General features: G+C 42.4%; 1 long non-coding RNA gene across 1 annotated transcript; it reads right to left on the reverse strand.

Moving 5' to 3' along the window:
* Positions 1–10438: 10438 nt before the first annotated feature.
* On the reverse strand, positions 10439–11547 carry LOC125965463 (uncharacterized). Its single transcript, XR_007479351.1, has 4 exons — positions 11501–11547; positions 11172–11351; positions 10999–11083; positions 10439–10546 (listed from the first exon to the last, which is right to left on the reverse strand). It is a non-coding gene; the product is annotated as an uncharacterized LOC125965463 (long non-coding RNA).
* Positions 11548–11803: the final 256 nt, after the last annotated feature.

Here is an 11803-nt window from a genome sequence, read left to right on the forward strand (position 1 = left end):
GATGACTCGGGTGAAGCCAAAGCACGATGAGATGGGTCCCGAGATCTTGGAGGCTGTGGGGATGGGGACCTCGGGCAGCTGGTTTATGCCCAGAGGATGGAGTGACCTCAGGCTCGGGGGTGGTCTCACCCCGCACAGAAGTGCTGTGTCAACCTGCAGTAGATGATCCGATGGTGGCTTTGAGGGAGAATGCTTCCCCTCTGAACCAACTTTGAAAACCTAATGGACTTCTCATAACTGCCTCCACTGTTTCTCGTGAGCCACTTATGACACGCCTTTGGAGAAGACATTCTAATGTATACATATGTAGAATAGTGACTCTCTGGAATCCCTGAGCAGTGGGAAAAGCATGGTGGTGCTGGCAGAGGTAGGTGATGATGGCAAAACAGGTGTTTTTAAAGCTTTCTTAAAGTACTAAAGCACCAGACATTTAGAGGTCCTCAGGGCCCTCACTATTCCCTTAACTTTATTATATTTTAAAGACATTATTGTGAAATATACATAGGGAAAAATGCATTAAGTGTGAACGTAATTTAATAGATAATTATGAACAAAAACATGGGTATCCACCATCCCTCCCAGACTGCCTCCCTCCCCTCCCAAGTACTTTAGCATTTGTGGTTATAATTTTCTTGCTTTTCTTGATAGTTTCACCACCTCTATGTACATCCCTAAACCGTGTAGTATAAACAGGTCTGTTTTCCACTTTGCAGTAATTGGGTCACGAGGTCTCTATTCTTCATATCTTGCTTCTCTTGCCCACTGTTACTTAGTGAAGCTCACCCATACATTGCATGTCATTATAGTTTGTTTATTTTCATTTCTGTGTAGTTTTATTCTCATTTCTGTGTACTTTTCCATTGTCTACACACAACGAAATATATTTATCCATCCTTCTGTTGATTGCTGTTTGGTCGTTTCTGGGTTTTGGCTAGTACACAGAAACGCTGCAGTGAACATTCTTTTACATGGGTCTTGCTGCAAAACGCGTGAGATTATTTAAGGAATAAATAAAGAATGGATTGTGGGATTGAAGAATCTCTATACATTCAACATTATAGGTTGAATATATATTTATTTCCCTAAATGCTGTAGCAGTTTTCACGTCCCAGCAGTGATGAAAGTTTCAAATACTCCACGTGTCCCCAACACATCATATTGTCCATCTGGTGGTATTTCATCCTGTTTCTTTTTCTTCTGTATTTTCCTGAATTGTTACTATATTATTTTCATCCAGATACACAGCAATGATAGCTAGCTTCCTTTTAAATCTCAGAATGAAATTTAAGCATTTTCCCCTCATTTTAAGTTTATATTACCCTACAGGGAAAAAAAGGAAGGCCGACCTTCTATGAAGTGTGGACACTCTTCCATGATCAGCTGGGCCAGAAAGTGGTCAGCTCTCTCCCAAGTCTAGGCGCTAGGAAAGATACCAGGTTACCATACTGTTAATACAGTAGGGCAGTAAAAGGGGTGGCTGGTTGTAATCCAGCTAAGGAAAGGCAGCAAGGAAGGGACATTTTGTTCCAGAAACAGATTTTCTGAAGTTCGTCAGTTTTTTAATTTTCCCAAGCGAATTTTAGGAGGGGAAACAATCTTAATACCAGCTTAATATGTAGCTTAATGCCTATGGGAGGTGATTGTGATCACCTTCTGAGGAGGGGAGTGGCAAGTTTAAATGAATTCTCAGGTGGTACTTTTCAATTTACTGCTCTGCTTGGCTCCAGAGTCCGAGAGAAACTCTCCATATGCAATCCCGACACGGTCCGGTCAGCTGGGCTTCCTCAAAGTGCTGTAGGAACGTCTGCTGGGGAACTTAAGGTAGAGAACTATCTCAGGCTGGTTCAGGTCAGAGTTACCAGGTTTATCATAAGGCAAGACTCAAAATACAATGTGTGGAAGTTCAGGTTTGTGGTGATGGCAGAGTAGCTTATCCGATTAACTCTCCCACAGATAATCGTTACAAAAGCCGAACAAAATATACTAATAAAAACTTTTGATGTCAATGGAGGGAAACCGCTAACAGGCAGAAGCTGGAGAGGAGTCTGCTCTTAAAATGCAGGCCCCAGAGGTGGCAGAATTTTTGAGTTCACACCCCTTTGCCTCGGGGTCCTCCCCAGCCCCCAGTATGTGGTGAGGACAGCAGGAACCTGCAGGTTTCTGGGCTGAGGGACTCTCGGCTGGCAGATAGCTGGAAAGTTAGATGGGAAACGGTGAAAGAGAGGTGCCCCACACTGGTGTACACAGCCCACCCCATCAGCAGCTGGCTGCTGAACTGTGCTGTGTGTCGTGGGCCCCGCAGACACTGGTGAAAAAGAAGCATCTGGAATCCAATATAATTAAACGGAGATTTTATGGAGTTTGAGCCCTGCCAAATTAACTGCTTGCTGAAATGAAAATTGTATGCTCTCCAGAGGAGCGTACAATAATCCAGAGACTCTATAGTGTTTCATCTGTAATGACTTGTGTTTAATAATAATTTTTAAAAAACTAGACGTGTGAAGAAACAAGACAGTGTGACTCATACTTAAGAAAAAAGAAGTGGCAAATAACAACCAACCCCAAGTGAACCGTATGTTGCAGTGAGCATACAAACACTTTAAAGCACCTAAGTGTGGAAAAGAAAGGAAAATAAATGCATCATAGATAAATAGTTGGGAGCTGGTAAGTAGAAGGTATAGACCTTTAATATTCAGTAATGGAATTGAAATATTCACAGAGTTGACTTAACAGAAGAATGAAGATGGCAGAAGAATCAGTGAACTTGAAAATAGATCAATAGAAACGATCAATTCTGAAGAACAGAAAAAGCATTGAAGAAAATGAACAGAGTCTCCAAAGCCTATCGTTAACTATCAAGTAGTCTAATATAGCTGTAATTAGAGTCCCAAAAAAGACAAGAAAGATATTGGAATAGAAAAATATATTTGAAGAAGTAATAGTTAACAGCGTCCTGAATTTCATTAGAGACATCAAGTTACAAATCCCAGAAACTCAAAGATTCCAAGTAGGAATAAAAGAAAAAAAAAGAAAAAAAACAAAACCCCAAACCACACATCGAGGCATATCATAGTAAAGTTGCTGAAATCCAAATATATGAAACTTGAAAAAGCAGTTAGTGAAAAATGGCATGTTACAGAAGGCAAACGACTATACTAATTACAGAGATTTCTTCCCAGAGACAATAGAGACCAGAGACAATGGAATGACGAGGCAGTGAGGGCTTCCCTGGTGGCGCAGTGGTTGAGAGTCCGCCTGCCGATGCAGGGGACACGGGTTCGTGCCCCGGTCCGGGAAGATCCCACATGCCGCGGAGCGGCTGGACCTGTGAGCCATGGCTGCTGGGCCTGCGCGTCCGGAGCCTGTGCACCGCAACGGGAGAGGCCACAACAGTGAGAGGCCTGCGTACCACAAAAAAAAAAAAAAAAAAAAAAAAAAAAATGAGGTAGTGAAAAAGGTCTGTCAACCTAGAATTCTATATCCAGGAAACTAGTCTTCAGCACAGAGCAAAGAGGCATTCCAGGCTGGGCTTCCCAGTTCAGGGGCCACTGGTAGAAGCTATTGAACACTTGAATATGATTAGTCTGATATATATATATATATATATATATATATATATATATGTATATATATCTCACATTGTAAATAGATGTATATTATATAAATAGATGTATATTATGTGAATAGATGTATATTATATATACCTATATACCAATAATATAGGTGTTTTATATAGGTGTATATTATATAGGTATATAATATATAGATATATAAGATAATATATAATATATATAAATAGACTTTGAGACAAAGCATACTAATGAAGGGCTGTCAGCAAGACCTAATCATGAACAATTTGTCTAAGCTTAGTAACAGAGATTCAAAATACCTGCACCAAAAAGTGGGAGAAGAGAGATAAATACACAATAGTAGAACTGCGTTGTCACTAATCTATAAAGCAACTAGACAAAAAGAGTCAGTAAAGACATAGAATCTCAGTTATAAATCATGATCATAAATCTATGTATTTATAAATGTATCCATTTAAATAATAAGTCTAAATTATAGGATCTAAGTGACTTAATTGAAATTTATGGAAACTCTACTCAACACTGCAGAATTTACATTATTTTCAAGCATACATGGAATGCTTATCACAATAATTCATATGCTGGACCATAAAGCAACACTTAATCAACTTTAAAAGATTGAAATATTACAGAATGTGTCTTATGGCAACAGTGGAATTGCATTTGAAATCAATAAGAATAAGAGCTCCAGAAAAGCCCCAAATATTTTTATGTTATATGATGAACTTAAGAAAAAATATATGTCAAAGAAGAAATCACAATGAAAAAGAGGAGTAATTCAAACTGAATGAAAATAAAAATAGTATGTATCAAATTTTATGAAATGTAGTTAAAGCAGTGCTCAGAGGGAAATTTATAACTCCAAAATGCTTATTTTAGAAAGGGAGTGATTTAAATCAATGATCTAATTTTCCACTTCAAGAAACTAGAAAAAAAATGGGCACATGAAACCAAAAGTAACTGGAAGGAAATGATAGAGCAAGAAGCAGAAATAAATAAATCAGGAACAGCTCATAACAACTGGGAACATAACAATGCCCAACTAGGTCTTTTGAAAATGTTAATAAAATCCATAAACCCCTGGCAAAAATAGTTCAGCAAAAAAGAAAACATAAATGAATAATATCAGTAATGAAAGGAGGGAGATCATTACAGAACCTATAGGCATCAAAAGCATAATAAGGAAATATTATAAACAAGTTTATGTAATAAATTTGATAGATTCATTGTCAGTTTGTCAATAAATGAAAACTGAAACAGACAAATTTCTCAGCTTATCAAAAATGACACAAGGTGAAAGGAAAAATTCAAGTAAGTTTATATCTATTGAAGACCTTAAACTTCCTGTCAAAATAACTTCCCACAAAGAGAACTCTAGGCCCAGATGGCTTCACTGAAGAATTCTTTCAAATATATAAGGAAGAAAAATTACAAATCCTATAATCATCTTTTAGAAAATAAAGAAAGGAAAAATTTCAACTCATTTAATGAGGGCAGCATAATTGTGATACCCAAACCTGACAAAGGAGTCACAGAAAAAGAAAATTATAGACCAATATCTTTTAAGAACATCAATGCTGAAATCTTTAACAAAATGTTAGCACGTTGAATCCAACAACACATGAAAAGGATACATCATGACCAAGTGGGCTTTATCCTTGAATGTAAAGTTGGTTTAACGTTTGAAAATCATAGACCATAGAAATTGAAAATCATAGAAATTGAATAAAAAATAAAGTAATTGGTTCATTTCCATAGACGCAGAAAAAGCATTTGGTAAAAATTAAGAGCTGTTCTAGACAAAAACTCTCAGGAAACTAGCTATAGAAGGGAACTTCCTCAATCTGATAAAAGGCATCTACTGGAACCTTCAGGGAACATAATACTTAATGTTGAGACACTGAATGCTTTTTTCTAAGATTGGGAACAAGGCAAGGATACCTGTTATCATCACTTCCATTCAACTTTGTACTAGAGGTCCTACCCAGTGCAGAAAGATAAGAAGAAGAAATAGAGATGAAGAAGTAAAACTGCCCCGTCCCGGACAACCTGATTATTTACCCAGAAAATCCGAAGTTATTGACAACAACCACCACAACAGTAGCTTATTAGGACAAATATGTACGTTTAACAAAGTCTCAGGGTAAAGGGCAATGTTCAGAAATACAGTTGAATGTCTATATATTAGCAGCAATCAGTTGAAAAGTAAAATAAAAAATTCACGTGTAATAGCATCAAAAAAGCATAAAATACTTAGAAATAAAGTTAACAAAAGACATACAACATATGTACACTGAAACTACAAAACTTTGCTGAGAGAAAATAGGGAGTACTTCAATAAATGAAGAGATGTATACCATGTTCATGAAAGGTTGCAAGGCTCAGTGTTGTTCAGTTGTCTCTCATCTCCAACTTGATCTATATTTTCAGCACAATCCCAATCTTATACCATAAAAATTTAAATAGTTGATTCTAACATTGGCATAGAAGCATAAGAAAGATAGACCAGCCCCAAAATTGTGAGAGAGCTTATGATACTTGACATCATGACTTATTAGAAAGTCCAGCAATCAAACATTATAGATGTTTGATTCAATCAAACAATATTCAAAGGGAAAATTTTGATTAGACTTCATTTAAAAAAACTCCTTCCTGTTCATTAAAAATATAGCTTAAAAAAGGGAATGAGCAGATTTAGACTGGGAGAAAATATGCTCAATACCTATAAGGTGACAAAGGACTTGTACCAAGAATATAATTCTTATACTCAATAACAAAAAGAAAACAACTTATTTTTAAAAATAGGCAAAAGACTTGAACAGTCACTTCACCAAGGAAGATAGACACTGGTCAAACGAGCCCTTAAAGAAGCACTCAACATCGTAGTCATCAGAAAGATGCATATTAAAATCACGAGGACACAACACGACATACTCATTAGCATGACTACGATTAAAAAAGAACAACTGGAATTCCAGTTTGTTTCTCGTTGGTAAGTAAAGTGGTAAAACCACTTTGGAAAATGTTTAACAGTTCCTTATAAAATTAAACATGTAACCTTTGATTTGGTAACTGCATTCATGTTTTTATAAAAAATAAAAAAATAAGGCTTCCCAGGTGGCGCAGTGGTTAAGAGTCCGCCTGCTAATGCAGGGGGCACGGGTTCGAGCCCTGGTCCGGGAAGATCCCATGTGCTGTGGAGCAACTAAGCCCGTGTGCCACAACTACTGAGCCTGCGCTCTAGAGCCCGCGAGCCACAGCTACTGAGACCACATGCCACAACTACTGAAGCCTACATGCCTAGAGCCCGTGCTCCACAGCAAGAGAAGCCACCACAATGAGAAGCCTGCGCACCGCAGCGAAGAGTAGCACCCGCTCGCCGCAACTAGAGAAAGCCTGTGTGCAGCAACAAAGACCCAATGCAGCCAAAAATAAAAAATAAATAAAACTTAAAACAACAACAACAACAAACCAACCAAACAAGAAAAGAAAACATATATCTGAAAGATTTGCATCCTTGTGTTCATAGAACTGCTCACGATTGTCAAAAACTGGAAACAACTCAAATGGCCACCAGGGGGTGAAAGGACAAGCAGATTGTGGTATATTCACCCAGTGGGATGCCACTGGCCAACAAAGAGGAATAAACCATGGCCGAGTCAACCACGTGGATGACTCTCACAGACGTTAAGCTGAAAAAAGAAGCCACCCCCACCCCCTCCAACACAACACATTCTGTATGTCTCCATTTGTGTGATGTCCACATCCTGGCTACACTAATGCATGGTGAGCTACGTTGGAACCCTGACTGATTACCTCTGGGAGGTGGGACAGGAGGCAGCCTTCTGACAAGGTGGAGGTGTTCTTTATCCTCATAGGGTGTGGGCTTCACAGGTGCATCAATCTGCCAACATTATTCACTTAAGATTCGTGCGTTTCAGTATATTTAAATGTATGCCCCACAGAGCTGTTAAAATGTGCTAAGAATTGAGTGGGGTCTTGAGAGCGGGTGGAGGTCAGTGAAACAAGGACGGTGGATGTTGGTAATTGTTGAACTGGGTGATGGGGTCTCGAGAGTCTGATACACAGTCCTGCGTGCGTGTCTGCAGTGGCCCAGGCAGGAGGTGGTGATGTCGCTGGCCTCCCAGTCTCCTTGTTCAGGTTTGATCGCTACCAGATCTTGGTGGTAGTGTTAAGGCAGGTCCTGGGAGGTACCCAGAGTGTGGGATCACGGCCTGTACCTGCACATGTGGGGCGCTGAGAGAGAAAGCCTCACAGTAGGCGGGGCAGCCCTGAGCACCCTGACAGAGAACCGTGGACGGACGTGTGGAACTTCTGCTCCACCTCCAGCTCTGGGCCAGCTCACCGAGAAGCTTGCATCTCCAGGGACAATGTGGAGTCAAGGCAACATAGGTCCTGACGTAGGTGCTGAGTGAAGAGGAGGGTAGAGTTCCAGGCCTGCCGGCGTCCTGGAGCCGATGGGGTTTTAACAGTCCCCTTTCTACAGCCCCACACTCAGTCCATGCAAAAGGGAAAGAAACAGGCCCAAAGGTGCTGGGCGTCTATGCCCAGATGTCCGTATTGTGACCCGTGGATGTGGCATGTGGGGAAGCAGCGGGCAGTTTGATTGGCAGCAGCAGAGTGGCCGTGTACTGTCATTGCTGTGCATGCATCAGGAGCAAAGGCCGACCTCAGCTGCTGAGAAGGGGGCTGTTTGCCCCATTGTCTTTTAAAAAAGTTTTTACTGAATTATAGTTGATTTACAATGTCGTGTCAGTTTAAGATGTACAGCAGTCTTTCAGATATATATATGATATGTTCTTTTATATATATAGAGAGAGAGCTCATATATATATAGAGCTCACTGTGCTGTACAGAAGGTCCTTGTTGTTTATCTATGCTCCATTGTCTTTTGATTTCTAAAACTTCAGGGATGCTGACAGCCAGAGGGGCAATGCTATATAATAGGAAGAATCTCCGGTTCACAGTCTGGAGAATTGTGTTGGAGCTCCGCTCCACTGTTGATTAGCTAAGTTGTGGTTCTTTTTTACTGTACTTACCGATGCCATCATGACCCCAGTTGCTGACAGGACGTGATTTGTTAAGTTGACTCTTTGTGTTCACTGGGGTAATTGTTGAGTGTCTGTTGGGCAGCTGAAGAGATCGCCAAAGCCTCGTGGTGATCATTTTTGAAAACAGACTTTTATTGGCTAGAAAGTTCAGGTGATGAGTCTGCCTGTACACCGGACTCAGGTGGGCCCCAGGAGATCCTGCATCTGCACAAATCCGAGTTTCAGAAACGTTCAGATAATTGACACTTGTCATTCTAACTCTCTGGGTCTTTGCTCAAGTCTGTCTCTGCTTGGCCTCTCTAATCCACTGTTCTCACCTGTATTCTGTTCTTTCTTAAATGCCAAGTTCAGATTCTGCCCCCTCTGTGCAGGCCTCACTGGTGATCTGGTGTAAAATAAATAATAATTATAGATAAAATAAAACTACAGTAACACTTTAAAATGCACGTGAATGTGCCATTCTTCTTGGCCGTTCCTGTCTGTGATCTCTCCCCAGTTCTTCAAGGGATACATACCTTTTTGGTTGGAGGCCTGGGATTGTTCCAGCAGGAGTGGAAAGAAACAAAAGACGTTGACTGTCAACTGGTGACGTCCCAAATGGATTTTTATGATGTCAAAATAATCATGAATCCTAGGCTTTGTTAAGAAAGGAAATCTTTCCTAAGGTCCCTTATTCGCACTAACCTACTGAGAGCTAGGTCTGTGGGGAGGACTTCGTGTCCGAGGCAGAGAAAACCCAGGGCAGGTGGCAAGGAGGTGAACAGCTGACTCCTTCTGACCTTGTGGGAAGAAGAGAGAGAGGGGGTGATGGTGAGAGCAGGCAGAAGACGTTCCATCCTGACTCGTCCCCACAGAGCGAAGGTCACAGAAGGACGGTGTGGGGAGGAAAGGTCGAGAGCTGGGCGTCCACCGCACCCTCTCCTAGGAGGCCTGGTGCCGCAGCCCAGATGGGTCCTGCTGAAGCCATGCAGAGGTGCTGGCTGGGCCAGTGTGTGGGCAGAGGCCAGGGCTTGGGACAAAGGGGACCTGTTTGCCTGGGGATTCCATACCTGGGGTCTGACGGCAGCCCCGGGGCCCCTGACGGCACTGGTCACAGCTCAGCAGTGACCAGCCCAGCACGCAGGTTGGAGCATCTGTAGTACGGGGCCAGCAGTGGTCCAGAGAGGGCCCAAGCGACCAGCAGCCTTTCATTCGCGTCACCATCAGGTCACAGAAACCCCAGACACCTTGGCAATAAGATTTACGCCCAAGAGACAATTAACACGGATCAGACTGAGGTGAGACGTCTCGGACTGTTTTAACCTGCTGTCCTCCTCTCACCCCTTCCCCGGCCGGAGCCCAGGCGCCCGCCTCCCCCCACCTGCTCCTTCCCACAGGGATGAGCGGATTCCCAGGGAAGCGCAGCCGGAGCCTGATGTCGGTGTCGGCCTCCTCGGGATTCAGTTCGTGCTTGTTTACCCGCGTGTTCTCATCACGCCCCACGTTTCCCTGCAGGATGTGCAGGCTTCTCGGGGTGCAGTATTTTCCTGTGTCTAGTGGGCGCACCCCAGCAATTGGCATGATGCCACACAAACAAATGCCCAGTGGTATAGTAGCTGATGGAAGCGCCGCGCAGGGAGGTGGCTCAGCTCCGTGTGTCTGAGGGGTCTGCCCCAACCTGGACCCCGCTGATCTCTCAGAAGTGCGGCCCATTAAACCATGCCGGGTTTGTAGTTCTTTCATACATTGTTCATTGTTTAATGAAGGAACAGTATTTGTCTTTAATGATGCTGATGTGCAGTGTGTCTCTCCTCGTTTTCATGAAGCAGCTGATTTATTTAAATATTTCCAGGTGTCTTGTATTCTAAATATATCTCTGTGTCACATTTTAGATACGAAACACATCTATGAAACAGAAACAGACTCACAGACGTAGAGAACAGACTTGTGGTTGCCAAGGAGGGGGGCCGTGGGGAGGGAAGGAGTGGGAGTTTGGGGTGAGCAGATGCGAGCTATCATACATGCGATGGACAGACGATGGGGTCCCACTGTACAGCACAGGGAACTATATTCAATATCCTGGGATAAACCATATGGAAAAGGATATGAAAAAGAATATATGTAGGTATAACTGAGTCACTTTGTGGTGCAGCAGGAGTTAAGCACAGCATTGTAAATCAACTATACGTCAATAAAATTTAAAAGATAACTAAATAACTAAATAAAAAAAACCAAAATAGATCTCTGAAGCAAACCGCTGTCGCAGTATTCGATGACGTTTGAAATGGAGAGGCCATTTCAGTGAAATAGCTCGTGCATCCGTCTGCTGGAAAAGGCTCAGGGCTTTAAATGCTCACCCTTCTCAATGGAAAGTGGACCGTCATATCCAGAAGATGTCGGCATTCTTCTTTTGGAAGTCGAAGCCATTTCAGAGAGGCATTTCTGTAATTAAGAAATGAAATAAGCATGAGTGGGGCTCTTTCAGAGGTTCTAGGTACAATTAGAAGACACCTAATCGTCCATCACTCACCCTGATTAAAGCCATTGTCGCTGTGCCCTTCCTCGCCAGGGTGAGAAACAGGTGCTGGGCCCAGATGCAGCCGCACTGCTCCCCGCTGAGGCTCCTTGCCGAGGCCACGTTCACCACCAACCAGCGGGAAACAGCTGCTGGCCTGCGTCTGGGGGGCCCACTGCCTCCCATCCCCGGGACCTGCAGGAAAAAAGTTCCGGCATCCGGTATCACTTACCCAGGAGTGCGGATCCTCAACTTGCACTACGCAAGTTGAAACGTTACCAAGTCACCCGTTTTTAAGTTACAACCCTTCAGAAAAGGAGACAAAAAATTTGAAATGTGTTCACTGGAACAAAAATGGTCCCTTTAAAAATTTATTTGCAGCTGTGCCCAGATATGATGGGTTTATCACATCACCGTGGGGCTGGTAAACACCGCACCCTGTAGAGAGCCAGACACGCCCTCGCTGGCCGCATCACTTCGTGGCAGGGCTTCTGTCAAAGCCCCATAAACTGAATCACCGACCACAGGCGAGCCTCTGTGTTTTACATGGCGCCTTGGTCCTTGTTTTTCCACCTGTTAAAATGAAAGATTCTTGGAATATCATAGGTGTAAGATTTGTTTATGATGCAAATAGAAAGATGCCCTTT

This window comes from Orcinus orca, chromosome 9 (genome assembly GCF_937001465.1).
Source record: "Orcinus orca chromosome 9, mOrcOrc1.1, whole genome shotgun sequence".
NCBI classification, from domain to species: Eukaryota; Metazoa; Chordata; class Mammalia; order Artiodactyla; family Delphinidae; genus Orcinus; species Orcinus orca.